Below are 25,446 nucleotides of genomic sequence, written 5' to 3' on the forward strand. Positions count from 1 at the left end.
GTGTTAATTACTTTTAAGAATTCCCAGTTTATCATTTTATTTGACAATATGTAGCTCCTTAAAGTAGCTTGCTAGGCTCCTCTATCCATAGGATGTTCCAGAAAAGAATACTGGAGTGGGTTACCATTTCCTTCTCCAGGGGATCTTCCCGATCCAGGGATTGAACCCTGGTCTCCCGCACTACAGGCAGACTCTTTACCGTCTGAACTACCAGGGAAGCCTGTGTAGCTCCTTATTAAATGCTTATTAACAACCCTGAAAATATCCTACAAAGTAGAGAATAGTCTCTGCATGCAGTCTTTACCTGCAGGAAAAAGAATAGAAGAAAATATAATAAAAACTGAATTGTGAAAGCATTGAGTGCAGACAAGTTTATGCTGACAGAATGAATGTGAATTTATGTGTGAATGTTAAGGACATGTGAATATGTTGATCATAGCAACTGTTAGTATTGTTGTAAAGCAAATGATTTGCAGAGCTAGGTTACATGCATTATGGGTATGGCTGGGATCAAAATAACATTAACTTATTCAAAGTTTTTTTTGTTTTTTGGTATTTTTAAAAAAAATATTTATCTAGCTGCGTGGATCTTAGTTGCAGCATGCGTGATCTTTCAGTTGTGACATGCGAAAGCTAGTTGTGGCACTTCAGTTGTGAGGGCTTTAGCTGCAGCATAGCATCTCTTAGTTGTAGCTTGTGGGACCTTATTCCTTGACCAGGAATCAAACCCCAGCTGCAGTGCACTGGAGCTTGGAGTCTTAGCCACTGCACCACCAGGGAAGTCCCAGCATTGTGTTTGTTTTTTTAAGAATCCAGATACTTTTGTATAATACTGGGTAATTTAATTACTTTTCTGGTAATAATTTAATGTTAAGAACAATTAGATTTCTGTGATTGTACATTTATAAGATATTATTTGGACAAGTCATTTATAAAATAATATGATTCATATACTTTTATATTGTGGTAAAATATGTATAACAAAATTCACATTTAACCATTTAAAGTGTATAATTCAGTAGTGTTAAGTATGTTCACATTGTTGTGCAGCCATCACCACTGTCCATCTTTAGAACTTTATCATCATTCTGAATAAAACTATGCACATTAAACATTAACTCCCCATTCTTCCTGACTTCAAGCGCCTGTCACATGGAGTTGATATCCAAAATATATAAAGAGCTCATAAAACTCAACATCAGAAAAACAAACAGCCCTGTTAAAAAATGGGCAGATGATCTGAACAGATAATACATGAAAAAATGCTCAGTATTGTTAATTATCAGAGAAATGCAAATCAAAGCCTCAATGAGATGTTACCTCAAGATTGTCAGAATGACAGTCATCAAAAAGAACAGAAATAAATAATTGGCAAGGATGTGGAGAAAAGGGTACCCTTGTACATTGTTGACGAGAGTGTAAATTGGTGCAGCCATTGTGGAAAAGAGTATAGTAGTTTCTCAGTTTCTCAAAAAACTAGAAATAGAACTACTATATGACTCAGAAATTCCACTCCTGGGTATATATCTGAAAAATCGAAAACACTAATTTGGAAACAATACGTGCATGGCAATGTTCTTAGCAGCATTATTTACAGTTGCCAAGATATAGAAGCAGCCTAAGTGTCCATCAACAGAAGAATGGATCAAGAAGATATGGTATGTTCACAGACACATACCCACACATACAAGAATGCTACTCAGCCATAAAAAACAATGAAATTTTGCCATTTGCAAGAACATGGATGGAGTTGGAGGATATTATGATAACTGAAATAAATCAGACAGAGAAAGACAAACACTGAATTTTATCACTTATATTTGGAGTCTAAAAAATAAAACAAATTAGTGAATATAACAAAAAGAAACAGCCTCACAGATACAGAGAGCAAACTAGTAGTTACTAGTGGGAGAAGGATGGTGTGGGGAGGGAACAATATAGGGTCTAGGGGATTAAGAGGTACAACCTACTATGTATAAAATGAATAAGCTATAAGGATATATTGAATAGCACAGGGACTATAACTGATATTTTATAATAACTGTAAATGAATTATATAACCTTTAAAAAATGTATCACTGTGTTACACATCTGACACTTACATAATATTGTACATATTTAGTAGAAAATATCAAAATAATGAAAAGCAGAAAAACAAAGAATTCACATTCTCCCTAACACCCAGGCCCTTTAACCACTATTCTGTCTCTGAATTTGGCTACTCTCAGTTTCTTATGTGAGTTGAATTATACAGTATTTTCCCTTTTGTAATTGACTTCTTTTACTTAGCATAGTGTCTTCAGGGTTCATCCGTGTTGTCCCATGTATCAGAATTTCAGTCTTTTTAAGACTAATATTTCTTTATGAATATGCCACATTTTGTTTATGCATTTATCTGTCAATAAATGTTTGGATTGTTTCTACCTTTTGGCAGTTGTGAATAATGCTGTTGTGAATAATGCTGCTGTGAACACTGATGTGCAAATATTTGTTCAGTGGTGATCATGTGTATTTTTAATATATATTTTAACATTTAAAGATATTTGAGGTAATAAAATTCTATTTGAATGGACTGCATAAATATCTGTGTTTTCACTGATATCAGTGGTTGTTTATTGAATACCCATCATGCATTCCAGTCCCCGGGCGACAGACCACAAAGGGTCCCTGGCCAGTTAGGAACTGGGCCACACAGCAGGAGGTGAGATGTGCAAAGGAGTGAAGTGTAATCAGTGTCTACAGTCACTTCCCATTGTTCACATTGCCACCTGAGCTTTGCTTCCTGTCAGATTAGCAGCAGCATTAGATGCTCACAGATTCTCATATATCACAGTGTAGTGATGATAATACAAATAAGTGCACAGTAAATGTAATGCACTTGAATCATCTTGAAACCACCCCCACCCACATTTGTGGAAAAACTGTTTTCCACAAAACTGGTTCCTAGTTCTAAAATGGTTGAGGACTACTGTTCTAAGGGATATAAAGAGAATATTTATTGAATACTTACTGTGAATAGGGGCATTCACATGTTACTGTTTTTGAAGAACTTGCAATCTAATAAGAATGATAGGATATGTGTATGAAAACAGAACAACCTGGTAGCATATCGTTTTTAAAACTGAAGAGATGTTCACAATCTGATCCAAACCAGCATCTTCTCATGCTAAGATTTTTGCATGTCATCCTAATCAGTTAAAAGGCAAAATACATGACCATAATCAACAAGCATATTCCATTCAAGTGTATGTATTTAACATTCAAGCATAAATATTGGCGTGATCAATCATGACACTCTGCAAACAGTCTTCTCCAATAACAACATCCTTAGAATGGCTTATATTCTTTTATCCATACTCCTACCTTAACTCTGACTTAATATCCTATCTTCACCTCCACCTTGAGTTGTATAACTTTTTGTTGTGGATATGTTTATTATGCATGTAAACTGACTTAAGTGTAGGTGAATAAAAGGTGAAATGATGAACTCTGTATGTGTTTCAAGTTTCTTTCCAGGCTTAAATGATTCTAATTTTATCTCTATAGTACCTGGATTTCCAGATGAAAGAAAACAGAATAAGCAAGTCTAGAGGTTTCTCAACAGATCTATTTCATAATAATTTAAAAGGCAAACAGTTGATTGGAATAAAAACATTTTGGTGTGCTTTGGTGTTTCAGTGATATTTCCCCCTTTCTCAAGCTATTTTTTTCTGGAAAAACAAAATTAATCCTTTGTGAATTCAGTCATAATTTTCCAGTTTAGTTGTATTTTTAAGGTTTTTCTGGATGCGCCAGCTGGACCTTTTAGATGCCACTCTCTTTTTCCTATTTCCTAACATTTCTAACCGAAATGCTAGAAAGACCAAAGGAAGACATACAACCAGCTGTTAGATTCACATTTCATTTGGATGATGTTTTGAAGTTCAGAAAAGGAACTTTGAAAAATTTAAACACAGCTGAGCAGAGTTTCCAAGAGGCAATACTGTAATACTACTTCTTTCTCCATATTTATTTTCTTGACTTAGTACTGAGCCTGAATTCTGAGTGGTGAAGACATTTATAGACTCATTACTCTGTAGGGTGAAAAAAAAGGAAAAAGCTAATTTCAAAGTTAAAACTTAGAAAAAAGGAGATAATTGTAGAAGTGAGGAAGGATGAATGAACAAGGATGATCATCCATTCATTCAGCACACATATGAAAGTCTACTATGTACTAGACACACCACTAAACACTGGAAATAAAGCAATGAATAAAATAGGATCAGTACCACTCCTGGAACTTTGATTGCTGGTAAGAGTGAGTGGAATACAATAGGCTCTTAAAAATAACTTGAATAAATGAATGTCTTGAATAAATAACTTGAATAAATAAATACATTATGGAGAAGAATTTGGAGGTAAAGGATATTTTAGTGAAAAAGTATGAAGTGTCCTGTTCATTGTATTTGAGATACTTCATTTAAAAAATGGAAACAAATAAAATACTTATTAATGGGGAAAATGACTTAGATATGGTAATACATAGAATGTAATACATTGGAGCTCTTAAAAATAATGACATACACTGAAGTATGTTGGGTAAAATAAAAGATGTTCTTTACCTAATGTCAAATTAAGCAAAGTAGGCTATAGAATAGGGTGTATGGAATGATTCTTTTGAGATTATTTACATTTATGTAAAATGTCTTAGAGATAGTGGAGACTTTGGAATCAAACATTCTTGGGTTCCATTAAAGCATACTTCGTAAAAGTTATTTGTTAACATGTGTCAGAGTTTTATCTAACTATTGAGGGAACAATCAGGAAGACCAAAGAACTGCTTATAAGAGTTTTTGAGCGTCAGAAATTCTTGTATTCATTAGGAAAGGGATGCCAAGATAAAGTTGCTAAGCCACAGAGAAGTCTCATCAACTTTCTGAAGGAAAATGAAGCCATATCACCTTGGAAACTTGGAATGTAAAGCAGTGAGTTCAATTTTCATATCATCATGGTCTTTATCATCATCTCCAGTATCATTAAATGTATCAGTTTCATTGATTTTAGCATGGTTTGGAAGCTTTCTATATGCCTTCAGAGTTATAGCTTTATCTGCATTGCATTTTAAAATTATATCAGCTTTGTTACCTTGTTAGTCTGGAAGACCAACCAACAAAATATCTGAGATATTTATTTAAACTATTTTTCTCAACTTTCCTTTGTTACGGCGTAGCCTCTTTACACATCAAAACACATTGCTTCTACTCATTCATTTCCCAACATTTTGATTTCCTGATTTTCTTCTTCATTCATACTCTTCATATACCAACTTGTTTTTTCATTGTCTTTCTTACCCTTGCATCTGTTTAGCCTCCTTTACCTTATTCTTGGGCATGGCAGTGCCTCCCAGCATCTCAGGTTCGTTTCTTGTGGCAGTGGTGGCTGCTCCTTTGAGTGGCACACGGGACAAAGTGGCATTATGGTACAGATGGAACCACATATGTGGGTGAGTTTTGACTGAATTTTTCTAAGATCTGCTTAGCAGCATCAAAATTCTTTCCTTCCTTCTCTTTCTGTGTGTGTTAATATTTTTAAGGTTTTTTTAAAATTTTTTTTAGGGGAGTGGGGAGGGCAGGTATAGAGTTATCTTTACTCTTAGCTTTCTTAGCCTCATTACTAAGGTGGACCTCTCTTCTTGGGTCTATACTGAATGTCCCAAGGATTCCGTGAGGACTTTTTATCTTGCTTGTGAGAACTTGGATGATTCCTGGCCCTGTGTAAGCCCTGGGAATTATCTCCCTTCTGTTATCTTGTAATTTTTCTTGCCCGGAAGTTGTTTTTGTTCAACCATCTCATTTTATGCATATGCAAAATTGGTATTCAGATAAAATTTAAGTAGATCTTTTCCCCCCTTCTTAAATAGGCCTTTGTGTTGCTTTCAGTTCAGGACTGTAACTGGTCAGGCTTCTCTTTCCATGGGATGCTCCAGGCAAGAATAGTGGAGTGGGTTTTCGTTCTCTTCTTCAGAGGATCTTCCTGACTCAGGGGTTGAACCCAGGTCTCCTGCATTGCAGGCAGATTCTTTACTGTCTGAGCCACCAGTGAGACCCTAGTTGCTTACATATGGAAGTTAATTCTGGATTCTATTACTCCCTCATGGGTGAAAGTAGAGAATTCTTAACACCTTTAAATTGGAGAATGATATTCTTAGTGAGTGATATACCCTGCTCAAATTGTTTTCAAATACTATTATGTGCAAAAATTCATTTTTAAAAGTGCTACCTAAATTAAATTTATCTTAGTAACAACATTTCTTCTACACATAGCTGTAAATAAAATCTGCTTTGGCTGCTTTTCTTCTAATATTAGTTACCAGTCAACTGATGCATTAAATTAAAGTTGGTATAACCCTAATGATTTATAATAGCTGATACTTTTTGGTACTGCTTTGCCTCACTTAAGAGCACTGGCTGTTTTATGGTACTTCTTTTCTTTTAAACATGATTCAATATAGCTAAAAGAACAAAAACAAAAGCAGTAACCATAACATAACTCTTACTTAATATAGAAACTTTTTACTAATAAAAAATCTGTTTTATATCCCATCTATTGAGATACAGTGGAAAAGTATAAATTTAATACTAATTATTTCTTTGAAATTCTTTCAGTTAGTTTAAAAGTGTTGGTAAGTGGTAGTTAGTTGAGAATGTCTCATTAAGTTTGTAATTAAGAAAGTAAAGGATGCCCACCTCCCAGAATATTGGAAATAAAAGCAAAAATAAACAAATGGGACCTAATGAAACTTAAAAGCTTTTGCACAACAAAGGAAACTATAAGCAAGGCGAAAAGACAGCCTTCAGATTGGGAGAAAATAATAGTAAACAAGCAACAGACAAAGGATTAATCTCAAAAATATACAAGCAACTCCTTCAGCTCAATTCCAGAAAAATAAATGACCCAATCAAAAAATGGGCCAAAGAACTAAACAGAGATTTCTCCAAAGAAGACATACAGATGGCTAACAAACACATGAAAAGAGGCTCAACATCACTCATTATCAGAGAAATGCAAATCAAAACCTCAGTGAGGTACCATTACACACCAGTCAGGATGGCTGCTGTCCAAAAGTCTACAAGCAATAAATGCTGGAGAGGGTGTGGAGAAAAGGGAACCCTTTTACACTGTTGGTGGGAATGTAAACTAGTACAACCGTTATGGAGACAGTGTGGAGATTTCTTAAAAAACTGGAAATAGAACTGCCATATGACCCAGCAATCCCACTTCTGGGCATACACACCGAGGAAACCAGATCTGAAAGAGACACATGCATCCCAATGTTCATCGCAGCACTGTTTATAATAGCCAGGACATGGAAGCAACCTAGATGCCCATCCGCAGATGAATGGATAAGGAAGCTGTGGTACATATACACCATGGAATATTACTCAGCTGTTAAAAAGAATTCATTTGAATCAGTTCTAATGAGATGGATGAAACTGGAGCCTATTATACAAAGTGAAGTAAGCCAGAAAGATAAAGACCAATACAGTATACTAACACATATATATGGAATTTAGAAAGATGGTAACGATAACTCTATATGCAAACCAGAAAAAGAGACACAGATGTCAGAACAGACTTTTGGACTCTGTGGGAGAAGGCGAGGGATGTTTTGAGAGAACAGCATCAAAACATGTGTATTATCTAGGGTGAAACAGATCATCAGCCCAGGTTGGATGCATGAGACAAGTGCTTGGGCCTGGTGCACTGGGAGGACCCAGAGGGATCGGGTGGAGAGGGAGGTGGGAGTGGGGATCGGGATGGGGAATACATGTAAATCCATGGCTGATTCATGTCAATGTATGGCAGAAACCACTACAATATTGTAATTAGCCTCCAACTAATAAAAATAAATGGAAAAGAGAAAGTAAAGGATGTATTTGGTGAAGAACAATACAGATTTTGTTGTTGTTTTTGTTTGTTTTAGGGATCTGAGATGCTCATGAAAGAATTAACAACTGTCATGGTTATGCTTGATTCAGTTGGCAACATGAACTTCATGCTTTATCATTAATGTTTCAGTTACCATACTAGGTACAAGGTGCCCTATCTAGTAGTCATTTTGTGTCTATTATGTCCTTAGAAGAGAGACTTGAAATTCTTAGGGTAATGTTTGAAAATGAGTCAGTAGTAGCATTGTGATTTGAATGTCCTATGCTGAGGCTTAAGGAAGATATTTTTGTCTCTAGCATCAGAATTACATATAAGTAAATCTTTTAAAAAAATCCTAAAGAAATTTATAGCCTTAATTTACATGTCTCTCAAGGGATGAGGGTTAGGATTATAATTATAGATGAGAGAACTATAAAGGCACTAATTCTAACAGATGGTAGCAAAATGTCCAAATTTTTGTTACTTTTGTTATTTCTTAAAAACTGATTTCTAATACCTTTAAAATTACTGTTTTTAGATACAGCCATTGAGTTTGGTATAGCAATAGACTGTTTACTCTTTAATTTTTTTGATAGCAGATACAAAATCCAGACATCTAATTATTCAGAATTTTTTAGACACTAATGGCTGTTTACTTGTGAGAAAATTTAAACTGGTATGTGATAGTCACTAGATCCATCTGCCGAAGTGGCTTTAAATTTTGATCTTTTACTACTAAAAGCAATAGGTCTTACCATAGAGTGACCTAGGCCACATGGATGCACTGCCTTTCTTCCCCTGAGATGGCTTATTAGTGAAGTTCATGGATTCGGTTTGTTACTTTGGTTGGATGTTCCCTTGTCACTTCGCTACTAAAGTGTAATAATCCCTCAACACAAATGGTTTTGCTTAGCCAAGCCTTTTTGCTTTGATTCATTTGGAGTTGAGAACAGGGACTCTGTAGTGAAATAGATCTGACTATGAATCTCTTCTCCTCCTGGTTTTGTGACCTTAGGTGAATTACTTAACCTCAGCTGATGCATTTGATATTAGTATAGTTTACTAGTTTAAATGTGTGAGCTCTAGAGCTAGTTTGTGGGGATTTGAATCCTGGTTGTGCTGTGTATAAGCTGGGTGACTTCAGATACATTTCTAGCTTTCTGCCTCCTCTTTCCTGTCTGTAAATTAGAGATAACAATAGTACTTATCTGTAAACACTTTGAGTTTTTTGAACCTAGCTGGAATGTAATAAGCACTCAATACATGTATACTAGTATTATCTATATAAAAATGAGGACAGAAATAACATAAGAAGGGTGTTATGAGGCCTGAATGGTAAAATAAATAAAGCACTTCACACTGAGACTTAGTAATGTTTAGTAAATGATGGTACTATAAGGAGATTGGGGCTTACTGGATGGCGAAAGTGCTAAAAACCCACCTGCCAGTGTAGGCAGCATGAAACCTGGGTTCAAATCCTGGGTTAGGAAGATCCCCTGGAGGAGGGCATGGCAACCCACTCCAGGATTCTTCCCTGTAGAATTCCTTGTACAGAGGAGCCTGGCCAGCTATGGTCCATAGGGTTGCACAGAGACGGACATTACTGAAGCGATTCAGCATGCACGCATATAAAGAAATTAATATTATGATGCAGCAGATATATCTGTGGAGTAAACATCGATCCAGGATTTGTAATTAAAGAGACCACACTGGAACTCCATTGCTAATTGGTTAGGACAACAATGAGTTCCAGCATTCTGTTAGGTCACTTGTACAGAACAAATCAACTTTTCTATCCCAACTGGTGCACAGGTGGGGCAGATGAAAAAATCCTATCCAATGCTGGGCAGGATGAAGCACAAGCTGGAATCAAGATTGCCGGGAGAAATATCAATAACCTCAGATATGCAGATGACAGCACCTTTATAGCAGAAAGCAAAGAGGAACTGAAGAGCCTCTTGATGAAGGTGAAACAGGAAAATGAAAAAGCGGCTTAAAACTCAACATTCGAAAAATTAAGATCATGGCATCCAGTCCCATCACTCCATGGCAAATAGATGAAGCAAAAATGGAAACAATGACAGGCTTTATTTTCTTGGGCTCCAGAATCAATGCAGATGGTGACTGCAGCCATGAAATTAAAAGATACTTGCTTCTTGGAAGGAAAGCTATAACAAGCCTCAGTTCAGTTCAGTCACTCAATCTTGTCTGACTCTTTGTGACCCCATGGACTGCAGCATGCCAGGCCTCCCTGTTCATCACCAACCAACTCCCGGAGCTTGCTCAAATTCATTTGCGTTGAGTTGGTGATGCCATCTAACCATCTCATCCTCTGTTGTCCCGTTCTCCTCCTGCCTTAAATCTTTCCTACCATCAGGGTCTTTTCCAATGAGTCAGTTCTTCGCATCAGGTGGCCAAAATATTGGAGCTTCAGCTTCAGCATCAGTCCTTCCAATGAATATTCAGGACTGGTTTATTTTAGGATTGACTGATTTGATCTCCTTTCAGTCCAAGGAACTCTCAAGAGTCTTCTCCAACATCACAATTCAAACTCATATATATGGAATTTAGAAAGATGGTAACAATAACCCTATATGCAAGACAGAAAAAGAGACACAGATGTATAGAACAGACTTTTGGATTCTATGGGAGAAGGGGAGGGTGGGATGATTTGAAAGAATAGCATTGAAACATGTATATTATCAAGTGTGAAACAGATCGCCAGTCCAGGTTGGATGCATGAGACAAGTGCTCAGGGCTGGTGCACTGGGAAGACCCAGAGGATGGGATGGGGAGGGAGGTGGGAGGGGGATTCAGGATGGGGAACACATGTAAATCCATGGCTGATTCATGTCAATATATGGCAAAAACCACTACAATATTGTAATTAGCCTCCAACTAATAAAAATAAAGGAAAAAAAACAAAAACAAAAGCATCAATTCTTTGGCACTCAGCTTTCTTTATGGTCCAGCCGTCACATCCATACATGACTACTGGAAAAACCATAGCTTTGACTAGACGTACCTTTACCTAGACAGTGTATTAAGAAGCAGAGACATTACTTTGCCAACAAAGGTCCATCTAGTCAAAGCTATGTTTTTTCCAGTAGTCAGGCATGGATGTGAGAGTTGAATCATAAACAAGGTTGAGCACCAAAGAATTGATGCTTTTGAACTGTGGTGTTGGAGAAAACTCTTGAGAGTACCTTGGACAACACGGAGATCAAACCAGTCAATCCTAAAGGAAATCAGTCCTGAACATTCATTGGAAGGACTGATACTTAAGCTGAAGCTCCAGTGTTTTGGCCACCTGATGTGAAGACCTGACTCATTAGAAAAGACCCTGATCCTGGGAAAGATTGAAAGCAGGAGGAGAAGGGGATGACAGAAGACGAGATGGTTGGATGGCATCACCTAATGGACATGAGTTTGAGCAAGCTCTGGGAGGTAGTGAAGGATAGGGAAGCCTGGTGTGCTGCAATCCATGGGGTCTCAAAGAGTCAGACACGACACTGAACAGCAACAACAGAGATTTCAGAATTGCAGTCTTGGTGTACCTATTGTGATACAATTTGGAGTTGGCCACACTCCACAGCTGGCCAGGAAAGTCAATACATTTACTGGGAAAAGCTTTTGCATCAGCCATTAAAGATCTGACATCAAACTTTTCCCAACATGAAGGGTTATTAGAAGTTTTGAAAAACAGAAAGTGAGTCATGATGCAGGCTTCTCATATTCTACTCAATCCTAAAATCTCATATTCTGGTCAATTCTAAAATTTACCCTTCTTCTGTAGTAATAGAATCCTGACCTTTTGTTTTTAGCTAGGCACACTGATGCCTGGAATAGACTATTTCCCAGCTATGTGACTAAGTTCTAGCAAAAAGATAAAAACAGCAGCATTATGTTTGTGCTTAGAAAAGGCACTGACTCAACTGTAAGAGACCCCATTTTGCCATTCAGTTTCTCTTCTTCTTTTTGACTTGTATTGAAGACATGATAACTGGAGCTTTAGCATACGTTTTGGGCCATGAGGTGATCTTGATGATGGAAGCCAGCCATGGACCTAGAATGGTACAGAAGTTAGAAACTTTGGTCCTTGAGGATACTTGCAACTGCCATCTCTATATCACCTGTCTCTAACAACTTTTACAAAAGAAAAATAAATCTCAATGTTGTTTAATCTAAGTTACTGCTGTGTTTGGGTATTCTGTATTGTACAGAATATATTATTATATTGAGGGGAAGGAATAAATATTAAAACACTATTGAGATTTAATCACTGGTGTATAGGGTGGGGTGTATAAGAGGACTTAAACATAAAGGAGATTGAAGGGCAGTAGTATGAATGATTAAAGAATTGAGAAGATTGTGGATCTACTTTTATTATACTGGTGAAATTTTATTATATTATTGGGGAATAAACTTTTTGTGAAAATATTTCAGTGACATTTGTAAACTACTTATTAAATTATATTTTGTTGGCTATAGGGCATGGTTAGAAGAGCTGGTAAAACTGATGGGGTAGCATAGATAATTTTTGTCTTTACAACATTAATAGTCTTTTATATTGCTAGGTTGTTATACCATTGTTAAATGAAGTATTTATAATTTAGTAGATTTTTTTCTGGTAAGTTTATTCTAATTAATGATACTTCACGTGTCTCTAAAAATTTTGGATTGACAAATATAAAAAAAAATTAGAAAACATTGGGCTAGCCATTTTCTCTAAAATAGGTTGAGTAAAGATTATTTTGGAGCCTACACAGCAAATGTTTAAGATTTATTCACTCTTTTACATAAAGATTATTCTAAAAAATTGTTTGTGTATTAATACTTGGGCCCTCACTTTTAAATGGTTTGTGTGACACCAAAATAATTGTTTGACATTTAGTTTAATAGCTTTGGCTAGACAAAGGTTTAGATGCCTAGGCTGAAAATGTGATAATCTTTCTAATAATGTTGCCTAATTTATGACTTGGTTTTATTGGAGAGTGTGGAATTACAGACCTGTCTAATGTAAATGTTTGCTAATTTGGTATACCTAAAGTGTCTATAAATGTGATGTGTTTTAATATATCTTTATTAATGAACTTGAACATCTGTCTGTTTATATTATAATCATTTGTATCAACAGCATAATACAGTCTTAGGCACAAGAGCTTAACTTACTCGATTTGAATCCTGTGTCTTCTAGTTACTAATTATGGGACCTTGAATATGTTTCTCTGATTGATTGGGAGCATAGTGTTGTGATAAGGGCATTCTTTTATAGATAAAAGACCTTGACTCTGACCTTAGCTTATACTAGCTTTGTAAATGCTTTAAGCAAATTACTTAATAGCCATGAGCTACAGTTCCTCATCTGTAAAGGGATGGCGAATCATAATTAGAGTGTTTTTTTTGTTGTTGAGGAATACATTGAAATAATTATATAGCACTACAGAAATATAAAACATTAAAATACTTTATCTTCACTTTTAAAAAGTCAAGAATATTTTATTGTTATGATTTTTTTCCCTTGGATTTTTTATAACTGGAAATTTGTCTTTGTTTGACCATTTTCATTCAACTTGCCTACTTCCCACATTTGCAGCCTCTAGCAACCATCAATCTATTCTCTATGAGTTTGGGTTTTTTTTTTTAAGATTCTGCATGTAAGTGAGATAATACAGTATTTGTTTTTGTCTGCCTTATTTTACTTTGCCTAATGCTCTCAATTCATACATATTGCTGCAGATGGCAAGATTTTCTTCCTTTTTTATGATTGTATACGATTCCGTTGTGTATGTGTGTATATGTGTGTGTGCATGTACGTGTATAAAATCCGGTGTGTGTGTGGTTGTATACGTGTGTGTGCGTATATGTGTATAAAATCTGTTGTGTGTGTGTATGAGTGTAAATATGTTTGAATGTATGTATGTTTTTTGAGGAATTGCTATACTGTTTTCCATAGTGGCTGCACCAATTTATACTCCTCCCAATAGTACAGGAGGGTTCCTTTATCTCAACATCCACACAAGCACTTGTTATTTCTTGTCTTTTTGGTAAAAAACATGTGAGGTGCTATCTTGTGGGTTTGATTTGCATTTGCTGATTAGTGGTGTTGAGCACCTCTCCTTTGTCTGTTGGCCATATGTGTATTGTCTTTGGAGAAATGTCTATTTAGATCCTATGTCTGTTTTTAAAATGGATTGTTTATTTTTTCTTTTGAGTTGTATGAGTTCTTAATATATTTTGGATGTTAATCCCTTATGTATATATGGCTTCCAAATATTTTATAGGTTGCCTTTTTATTTTGTTGATGGTTTCCTTTGCTATGCAGAAGCTTTTTAGTTCAGTGTAGTCTCACTTGATTATTTTTGCTTTCATTGCCTTTTTTTCATTTGGTGTCAAATTAAAAAAAAATCGTTGCCAAGACTGATGTCAAGGAGGCGTTAAAATTTTATGGTGCAAAGTCAATGGAATTAAGGAAAGGCTGGTAACTCTTTTAATTATTGAACTAATAATTAGTTGTAGCTTTTATTTATCAAACCCATACTGCGTGCTAGCCACCATGACTAGCACTTATATACATATCTTAGTTCAAGACAACTTTAAATATTCATTTAAACTAACAAAAGTAAATAGAGTTAATAGTCTGACTCAACCAAAATATAAATAATATATAATTTATATATATAAATAATATATATAATATATAATAATAAATAATAGCTATAATTGTAATTCTTATATTTTAATTTTAATTGGTCCATATTGAATGTTATTAACTAATTTACAAAGAGGTTAAATTTTGGCCACAGTCACACAGCTAGAAAGTTGAGGAAATGGGCAAAAATTGTTCTTAGTGACTCTAAAACTCTCTATTAATTCTCCAGTTATTATATTGCTAAATATTATTGAGTATATCTCCTTGTATAGATATTTTAGTAGTAGCTTTAAGGCTTCCCTGATAGCTCAGTTGGTAAATAATCTGCCTGCAATGCAGGAGACCCCAGTTTGATTCCTTGGTTGGGAAGATCCCCTGGAGAAGGGAAAGGCTATCCACTCCAGTATTCTGGCCTGGAGAATTCCATGGACTGTGTAGTCCATGGGCTTGCAAACAGTCGGACACAACTGAGTGACTTTCACTTTCACACTTTAAGTATTGCATTAAAAATATATGTAACTTGTTACAATCTACTGTTGTTGAAGTTTTACCAATATGAAGTGTAGAAACTTTACCTCTAAAGCTCCTTTGCCCTCCTCTCATTTTTAATATGATGGTCTTAAAATATCTCCTCTGTATATATTTAAAACCACAACAGACAGTTACACTTTTTGCTTCACTTGTCAAACATAGTATAGAAAACTCAAGAATAGAGGTTAAGTCTATTATATTTATCCATGTTTTTGCTCTTTTTCATGCCCTTCCTTCCTTCTGGGATTTATGAGGCAAAAAGAAAACTCAGAGAACTTACCATTGTGTTGTTCCTTTTGTCCCTAGATCCTTGCAGGTCTGCCTCTGCTTGCCAAGCCCTACACAGTTATCTTATATTTTTTAATATAGTGGCCAGGGTTTTTAGCTGTTCTTAGCGGGATGGATGGGGAGAAGTGCATGTTTTCCATCTTGGTCTGGAACTAAAAGTTACTTCATTGTATTATCAATATATATATATAAAAATCAGCTATGCTGGAGTTTTATCTGGTTTTCCTGATAGTGTGCTATTTGGGAGGAAAAAGCTTGGGGCCTTTACATCTCTGGATTGAATTGTACTTGATAACTCTAGTGATAGAGTTGCCCATCACTGGGGTTAAAAAAGTACATATAAAAGAGATTCTCTAGCTTCTCTTGCAATTCTTGGAAGTGAGCAGTTTCTTAATAACAATAATAATAAAAAAATAGCTATCATTGATTTTGGTTCTGCCATTTATTGACTTTATGACTTTGGGAACATTATTTACTCTCAATATGCCTTAATTTCCTCCACTGTAGAATGGGGATAATAGTACTTGAAAGGTTGTTGAGAAGATTAAATGGTATCATAATTGTGAAGTAATGAGAAAAAATACCTTACATTCAGGAAGAACTATATGAATGTAGCTGTTATCTTCATTATTCTTAGAGTAATAGGCCCATATGATAGGTGTTATTACATTCATTTTAAGAATAAAAAATTCAGGCTCAGAGTAAGATGCCTTGCCTGGTTCTTTTTTGGCCCAGTTCTATATAGGTATTCTTAGGATATATACCCAGAGCTGTCTGACCTTACAGTGTATGCTTTTCAAGGTATGATGCTATCCATCAACATCATCAAATCCCTCTGCATCCTGCATTTTCACGTAGCATTATGTGTTTTTCTCTTATACTTGACATTTTAACCCAAGCCATAACATCTCACCAATCATTGTACCATAATTTATCTAACCTTCTCTTATTTTTGGATATAAATTGTCTCTCTCTCATCCATCTGGCTCATGCATTAATGAATGCTTGCCAATATCAGTATATTATTTTTTATAATGCAGTAGTAATGATTGACCTTTAAAGGGCTTTGTGCCTTTTATATGAAGATAGAAATGTATTTTATGAAAATGTATATCCCACTAAAAATTTTCAGTAGCATAATATGTTTATTATACTTTTGAATCTCTGTTCTGTAGAAACTGCTTTAAATCAATTTGAATCTGAATTTTTGAATCTTTATTGTTATTTAGAAAGAGTTCTGTAGAAAGATTGTGCATCTTTATTCATTAGTTGTGTTGTATGAGACTTGGAATTTTTGCCATATGTCTCCTGGCCCTTATTAAATGTAATGTTGGAGGACTGTGCAGGTTATCAAGAGTTGGCTTAAATGTAAGTCTTTGATTTGAAATTATATTTGGATTTATTTCTTTCTGAGCATCTATGGTTTACATTTTCTGAATGTAAATATAGATGAATCAACATGAAATGACTTTGAAGAATTAGAGCTAAGATTCAAAGTCTTAATTTTATTTTTATTTTGCCTAGAATTTTGACTATAGATATTAAATGAATACATGCACACTGTAATATTCGTGCATTCACTTTTTTTGTTCTACAAGTATTATTATAGGGCTTGCTTTGTTTTAGACACTGCTCTAAATCCCTGTTCTTCTGATACATACCTTTTAGTATAGAAAAGAAATAAACCAATAATTATTGTGATAGTGTGATAGAGAATAATGGGGGATGGTGAGTGCTTTTCTTTTTTTTTTTAAGAGAAAGTATTGTAGCATTCTTTTTTTTTTTTTTTTTTTTTTAAGACAAAGTATTGTAGCATTCTTATAGCGTTTTATAGTCACTCACTTTTTCTTGCTGCCCAGGGTCCTGGTTTTGTTCTGCAGCCCATCCTTGGGAATAAATTCTATTAGTCTAAGCATAATGTGATCCCATTTCACTTGACAGTGGTTGAATTTTCAAGGGGTGGGTTGATTCACTCTTGGTTAATAGGATGTGCAGATTTGGGAGAGACATCTTTTAGTAGTTTCTCTCATTTATAATGCGACTGACTAGGACAATTGTTCTTTTTCACATAATTACTTGTGGCTAAAGTTAAAATAGCCAACTTGTTACCACAAAGAGAGCTAGGGCAAGGACGGAAGCTGATATGCCAAGCGGGAAAAATAGAAAGATGAAAAGGGTTTTTTGACTATTTCATGGAACAGTTGAATTAGTTCACTTTAAAACCTTTTTTTAATCAAGTAATTGATGTCCTTATTTTTAAGAAATGATTTGTTTGGCTGTGCTGGGTCTTCGTTGCTGCGTGGGCTTTTCTCCAGTTGTGGTGAGTGGGGCTACTCTCTAGTCCCAGGGCGGGGGTTCTCTTTGCGGTGGCTGCTCTTGTTATGGAGCATGGGCTCTGGGCTTGCGGGCTTCAGGAGTTGCGGCACATGGGTTCAGTAGTAGCGGTGGTGCCTGGGTTTAGCTGCTCTTCAGCACGTGGGATCTTCCCAGACCAAGGATTGAATTAGTGTCTCCTGAATTGACAAGGGTGGAACCTTTACCACTGAACCATCAGGGAAGCCCTGATTTCTTAATTTTAAAGCCATTTTAAGTGGGATTTTCTCTTACTTCTGGCCTAACATGTCATAATTGATGCGTGTTGTCAGGGACTATCCCTGCAAAGAGGGGACATTTAAGTAGAGGTTTGAATTACGAAGAATAAGCCAAAGGGATTGCAGGTCAGGTAGAAGGGTGCAGCAAGAGTGAAGATCCCATGATAGGTAAGAACTTTACATAGTCTGGAAACTGACAGAAGGCTGGAATACCTCGTTTCTATTGAGCAGGGAAAAGATAATAGTAATATTTATAAATTGCATTACAGTTTCTAAACCATTTTTACTTATTGTGATCTTCACAGTTAAAGGAGGATATACTATTATTACCATTTTATGTTTTGGTAAACTCCCCGTATATTTATAGCCAGTGATTTATTTGAAATAGTTGCTCTTTTTACTTTATTATGTTGGCATATGAGTATATGTTATGTCCAAAATCCCCTGGAGAAGAGTGTGTAAACCCACTCCAGTATTCTTGCCTGGAGAATCCCATGGGCAGTGGAACCTGGCAGGCTGCAGTCCGTAGGGTCACAAAGAGTCGAACGCGACTGAAGTAACTTAGCACACAGCATACATATGTTATGTATATATTTGATAACCAGATAAAATGATAAGATGTATGTTTTATTTGAATTTGTTAGTGTTACCACTTTTTGGCAGTATTGATTTGTTTAGGGCAGAAAGAACAGATGCCAAGGCCAGTTTTCTGGATCCATTTGAATAGTATAAATTAATTGCATCAGTAAACACAACCTGGTGTGTTGAATTAAGGTGAGTGACATGCTCCTGATAGAAACCATATAAATGTGATTATGTGTTTGCACTTCATAACTAGGAAGGTTAATTTCTAAGATATTAGCTGGTTTTAGTGAATTAATAGAGTATTTTGTGCTCATGTATTCAGGATGCCTGGCGTTTTAAATTCATATGTGCATATACTGTGACCTTACTGATAAGTGTACTGAGAAAGCATGATGGATAACCCTGTAAGTAATGAATAAAAATTGAATTTTGTAATCTTGGTAGTTGCTATATGAAAATATCCTTTTCTTTCCTTTCCTGTCACTCCCTCTTTTTCCCCTTCCAGGCTTTCCCTTCTCTCCCTTTCTGTCTTCTCTTCCTCTCTTCCTTCTCTCCCTTCATTCCACTTGTCAGTTTAGTTATTTAGGTTTCAGCTATCATTAAAGGACCGTTTTAATTTATGATTCTATTTTTATTTGCTTTTTCCTACTTCTTCCTTAAATTATTAAACAAAATGTTATTACTGCTCTTTTCACATATGTGGAGAATAGACAGTAAGAAAGATTTTATGTAAGATCTTTACTTAATTTGAAAATGAATTAAGATCAGTTGAGAAGATATTTAAGTAAATAGTTGTGGACTTGTATTAATCTGGAATTGACTTGAATTATATATACATAGGGCGTTTTAAATATTTGTACTTTATAATTGATAATTAGCTTTTCTGTAAAAGTTTCATTTGATTTCCTTTTATCAACCTGAAGCCTTTAAAATATAACAGTTAAGCTTTTAACCTTTGCTACATTATAGTAGTCATTCTTTAAATTTGTTGAAAATGATTTTATTTTTCTTTTGAAGTTTTAGGTTTATTCTGTTACATTGATTTACTTTAAGAAGCACTCTGTAACAATGATTCACCTTTTACTCTTTCAGTTACTAAAAAAAATCGTTCTAAAGATGATAGCTATCTAAACCATAGTATACATTTATTATAATCTAAGGAATCATTATTATTTGAATATTTATGATCCTTTCTTGTGGACTGAGAAGAAGTTAGGTTACTAGAAAGATACAGAAAAGTTTCATTGTAGTTTGTTTTATAGTTACTTTAGCAGATTCTCATTGTCTTTGAAATGTGTAAAAAATAAAATTTTCACATTAACAATTGGATTGAAGTTGATCATATCTATAGAATAATTGCTTTTGATTTCTTTCATTAAAAGTAAGTCCGTATACTGATGATTTTGCTGAGGAAAATCTCATAGAAACTCAAAATGCAAGCACATAATTTAACCATTTACTGAATTAGCATTTTCAGTTATTGACATTTTCAGTTATATTCACAAGACAGTTTAAATTTTGTTAAACTTTTTCTAATAGGTTTTTCAACTCTATTGAAGCATTACTTACATCAGCAAAATGTACATACAGTAAGTGTACACTTAGATGAGTTTTCTTAAATCTGTACCTTCGTACAACTGTCATTCCCCTTTTAATCAGTTGTATGCATGCTCCCTGGCAATCAGTCATCTGATTTTAGCCACTATATGTTAGTTTCTCTGTTCTAGAACTTCATAAATGTGTATTTTTGTCCCTGGCATCTTTCAACAGGCATATTTTTGAGATTCATCCTTGTTGTTATGTAAATCAGTAGTTCCTGTTCGTTAGTCGCTCTGGCATGTCCAACTGTTTGCGATCCCATAGACTATAGCCTCCCCTGGCCATGGAATTCTCCAGGCAAGAATACTGAGTGAGTAGTGATTCCCTTCTCTAGGGAATCTTTCCAAACCAGGAATTGAATCCATGTCACCTGCATTGCGGGCAGATTCTTTACCATCTGAGCTACCAGGGAAGCTAGTTCCTGTTTACTGCAGAATAATATTCCTTTTATATGAACCTGTTACCTGTTGATTAGACTCTTGGATTTTTTCAAAGTTTGATTCATTGGTAAAGTGGCTGTGGTGTCTTCTATAAATATTTGGTGGAATTCACACATAAAGCCATGTGGACCTAGAGTTTTGTTTCTGGGGAGGTTTACTAATATACATTCATTATCTTTAATAGATATAAGGCTTATGCCTATTCAGGTTATCTATTCTTTCTTGAATAGCAGTTGGCATTGGCAGTTTGTTCATTTTAAGAATTTTATCCATTTCGGGTCCGGTTTCATATATATATTGACCCAAAGTTGTTCATAATATTTCATTATGATCCTTTTGTAGAATCTGTAATGATGCTTCCCTTTTCATCCCTTATGTTGGCAATTTATGTCTTCTTTTTTCCTAGATTAGTTCATCTAGAATATTATTAATTTTATTGATCTTTTCAAGGAACTAGTTTTTAGTTTCATCAGTTTTTTCTTGTATTATTTATCTGTTTTATATTTTATTGATAAAGTTTACATTGTAAAGCTTTTTTGTTGTTGTTCAGTCATTAAGTCATGTCTGACTCTTTGCCACTCCATGGACTGCAGCACGCCAGCCTCCCTGTCTATCATCAACTCCCGGAGTTTACCCAAACTCATGTCCATTGAGTCGGTGATGCCATCCAACCATCTCATCCTCTGTCACCCCCTTCTCCTCCTGCCCTCAGTCTTTCCCAGCATCAAGGTCTTTTCCAGTGAATCAACTCTTTGCATCCGGAGCCAAAGTATTGGAGCTTCAGCTTCAGTCATCTGTCCTCTCGATGAATATTCAGGGTTGATTTACTTTAGGATTAACTGGTTTTATCTTGTAGTCCAAGAGACTCTCAAGAGTCTTCTCCAGCACCACAGTTTGAAAGCATCATTTCTTGCGCTCTTGCCCTTCTTTATGGTCCAAATCTCACATCTGTATGTGGCTACTGGAAAAACCATAGCTTTGACTAGACGGACTTTTGTTGGGAAAGTGATGACTCTGCTTTTTAATATGCAGTCTATGTTTGTTATAGTTTTTCTCCAGGGAGCAGATGTCTTAATTTCGTGGCTGCAGTCAGTATCTGCAGTGATTTTGGAGCCCAAGAAAATAAAGTCTTCTACTGTTTCCATTTTTTCCCCATCTATTTGCCATGAAGTGATGGAACCAGATGCCATGATCTGAAGTTTTTTTAATGTTGAGTTTTAAGCCAGCCTTTTCACTTTACTCTTTCACTTTCATCAAGAGACTCTTTAGTTCCTCTCACTTTCTGCCGTAATGGTGGTGTCATCTGCATGTCTCAGGTTACTGATATTTCTTTAGGCAATCTTGATTCCAGCTGTGCTTCATCCAGCCTTACCTTTCTCATGATATACTCTGCATATAAGTTAAATAAGCAGGGTGAAGCTTTTACCTATTCCACCAAATTTTAAAATGCTTGCTCACTTCTTGAAGTATAATGTAGACTTAACTGTATTGTTTTTTTCTGCTCAACATACATACATCTTATGACTTTGTTGTAAACCCTATAATATTTGTCATTTTAGTTTTAAAGAATCAAATTTATTTTACTTTTGAATCAAATTTAAGAGATTAAAAATGAGAAAAAATTTCATTTATACTTACTCATACACTTATTCATTGTTTACATTCAAATTTCCATCCACAATCATTTTCTTTCAGTCTGAAAAGCACCCTTTTAAGTATATCTTGTTGGTATCTGTTGGTAACAAGTTCTTTCAGCTTTTGTTTCCAGAAAATGTATTTATTTTGCTTTTATCTTTTAAAAACTTATTTTAGAATTACAGAAAATTTGCAAAGAAAGAGTTTTCATACACGTTTTGTCAAGGTTAGCCTAATGTTAGCATCTTACATAGTCATAGTGCATTTGTGAAAAATGACGAATTAACAAGGTGCAATATTATTTGCTAGACTACACACTGTATTTGAATTTTACCAGTTTCTCCACGGTGTCCCTTTTCTCTTCCAAGATCTAATCCTCGTTATCATGTGTCGTTAAACTTCTCTAATCTGTGACAGTTTCTTAGTTGTTTCATTTTTTTTTTTATGACCTTGATAATTTTGAAGAGTATATTATGGTCAGGTATTAATATTTGATTGGATGTCTCTCAGTTTGGGGTTTTTTGGTATTTTTCCCATTTTTAGGCTGAAATTTGGGTTTGGGGGTTGAATACCACAGAGATAATGTGCCATTCTTCAGTACCAAGTAGAGTTGTTTCATCACTGTAAAAAATTTCCCTGAAACCCCTTGGTAATTAGGCCTTACTTACACCTTCTGTCCTTGGCAACAGCTAATCTAGTGTTCACGCTATAGTTTTCGTTTTTCTGTAATATCAGATAAATGAATCACACAATATGTGTCTTTTAGTTCTATCTTCCTTCACCTAGCAAAATGTCTTTTTAAGATTCACCCATTTTGTTGAGTGGGTCAATAGTTTGTTCTTTTTTAATGCTGAGTAGTAGCCCTTTGTTTTTGATAGATTATCATTTGTTTTGATAAATGAATATTCTCATTCACTTATTGAATGCCATGGTGATTTTCTCTCCAATTTTTGTCTGTTTAGATATGAAGCTACTATAAACATTTATGTATCAGTTTTTGTGGGAATATGAGCTTTCATTTTTCTTGAGGTGATGCCTAGATGGGAGTGGGAATCCTGGGTAAGTCTATTTTTAACTTTGAAACCTTAAACTTCTTAAAGCAAACATAGGAGAAAATATATTGACCTTGGATTTTGCATTGAAGTATTAGATATAATATCTAAACCACAGTCTATTAAAAATTATATTCAATCAAAAGATTAAATTTTTGCTGCATGCAGGACACTGTTAAAATGCAAAGACAAGTTACAGACTGGTGGAAAACAATTGAAAAGTTACATATCTGATTATAGACATGTATCAAGAATATATAAAGAACTCTTAAATCTCAAATGTAAATGATCTAATACATAAATGGGCAAAACATCTCAATGGACATTTCACCAAAGAAGCTATATGGATGGAAAATAGGCAGAGGAATAGATGATCACATGCTTAGAGAAATTGAATGCAAATGAAATCTACATTGAGATACCACTACACATCTATCAGAATTGCTTTAAAAAATTGAAAATACCAAATGCTGGATAAATTGCAGAGTACAGGAACACTTATTTTTTGCTGGTAACAATTTAGGATGTAAATTAAGGATGAAGAAGTTGCTTTGGAATACAATTTGGCATTTTCTCATAAATGCACATTTTTCATATGACCCAGCAATCTCAATCCTAGGTATTTACCCAAGTTAAATAAAAGATTACAAAAACTTGCTCTTATGTTTGAAGGTTGTCAGTGGATAGCAAAGGGTAATTTTGCCGTTTCTTTTTATTTCATCACTTTTAAAAGATATTGTTCCGTTTCCCACTAGCTTGTATTTTTTTCTGATAAGAAGCCCCCTGAAATTCTCTTTGTAGCACCTGTGTATTTTCCCCGTGTGACTAATCTTCTTCTCCAAATCATGGTTTTATTTGTATTTAAAAATACATTGGAAATTCTGCATATGCCCATGACTAAGCTAGTTTTCAACATGCTACTTCAAGTTTGATGATAGGTTTTGTTTTGAGAAGTCCTTTTTCGAACTGAATGCCAAAATCGGGGGAATGCCTGTACATTTCCAACTGGCCCCAGAGCGATTAATGTAAATTGTTTTCTTGCTAAGGATGATGAGGGACTTTAAAGTTTTAGCACCTGGCCAGATTTTAGTTCACGATGATAGCTACTTTAAGATGACATGCCTGTGCTGAACGCTGTTAAACACTGTAGCATCTGAAGTGCTGTTAACAGTGGCTGCTTGAAAAATTTACTTTTTTTTAAAGTCAAACTTTGCAGTTTTTTTCTTTCTGTGTAATTTTCTCTTTGAGTAATTTTTTAAAAAATTGACGTATAATGTTGTATTAGTTTTAGGTATACAACATAATGATTTGATACATGTATATTGTGAAATGACTACTGTATGAAATCTGGTTAACATCTGTCACCATATATAGTTAAACAGTATTTTTCTTGTGATGAAGATATTTTCTGTCTGTCTTCAAATTCACTTAACTTTTCCTCTGCAGTATCTCATATGCTCTTAATCATTACCAGAGAATTTTTTTAAATTTCTAGATTTAAAAAAAATTTATAGATGTTGCCTTTTTGTTAGTTCTTATTTCTTTTATCAATGTATTCATTTTCTAAAATTTAAATCCTAGCATATATTTTTAGTAATCGTTTTAGGGTCCTTATCTGCTGTTACCATCACTTTGTCTTCTGGGTCTGTTTTAAATTGACTGATTTTCTTTTTGGTTGAGGGCCACATTTTCCTTCTTTTTGGCCTCACAGGAAAAAAATATACATTTCTGGAAAAGTAATTCATAATTTCTTCAACCATGTTTCTATTGATGAGCAATCATGTTATTTCCAGTTTAAAATTGTTGCAAACAATGTTTTAATGTATACCCTTCTGCTGTGTTTTGCTCACATGTTAAAATGCATCTTAGTATAAATTTCTGCTAGTGGAGTTTCTCATCAAAGGACACGTTTGTGCAAATATTTGACGTATTATGCCATATTGCCCTTTGCATAGGGTATACATATTTTATATTAGTTAAATAAGTACTGAATTATTTTTAAGCTTAGAAGAAAATCCTCTAATGTACATGATTCATGGCAGAACACGCCAGGCTCCTAGAGATTTGGTTCTGTAGCACGCTGTCACAGATTCATCTTTTGACCTTACCCTTGTTAAAGCCACTTCAGTATAACTCTTGGAAACTTTCACATAGTCAGATACCAA

At 34.9% G+C, this 25,446-nt stretch overlaps 1 protein-coding gene across 8 annotated transcripts in view; it reads left to right on the plus strand.

The window, feature by feature from the left end:
- FUT8 (fucosyltransferase 8) overlaps positions 1 to 25,446 on the plus strand; it is a 495,007-nt gene that overhangs the window by 292,367 nt on the left and 177,194 nt on the right. The window contains exon 4 of one of the 8 annotated variants that reach the window (XM_065941789.1): positions 23,192 to 23,288. The exons of the other annotated variants lie outside the window; for them this stretch is intronic. The gene's annotated coding sequence lies outside the window, so the exon portion shown is untranslated. The remainder of the gene's footprint in view (positions 1 to 23,191; positions 23,289 to 25,446) is intronic. 8 annotated transcript variants of the gene reach the window in all.

Source organism: Muntiacus reevesi, chromosome 7 (assembly GCF_963930625.1).
Source record: "Muntiacus reevesi chromosome 7, mMunRee1.1, whole genome shotgun sequence".
Classification (NCBI taxonomy): Eukaryota; Metazoa; Chordata; class Mammalia; order Artiodactyla; family Cervidae; genus Muntiacus; species Muntiacus reevesi.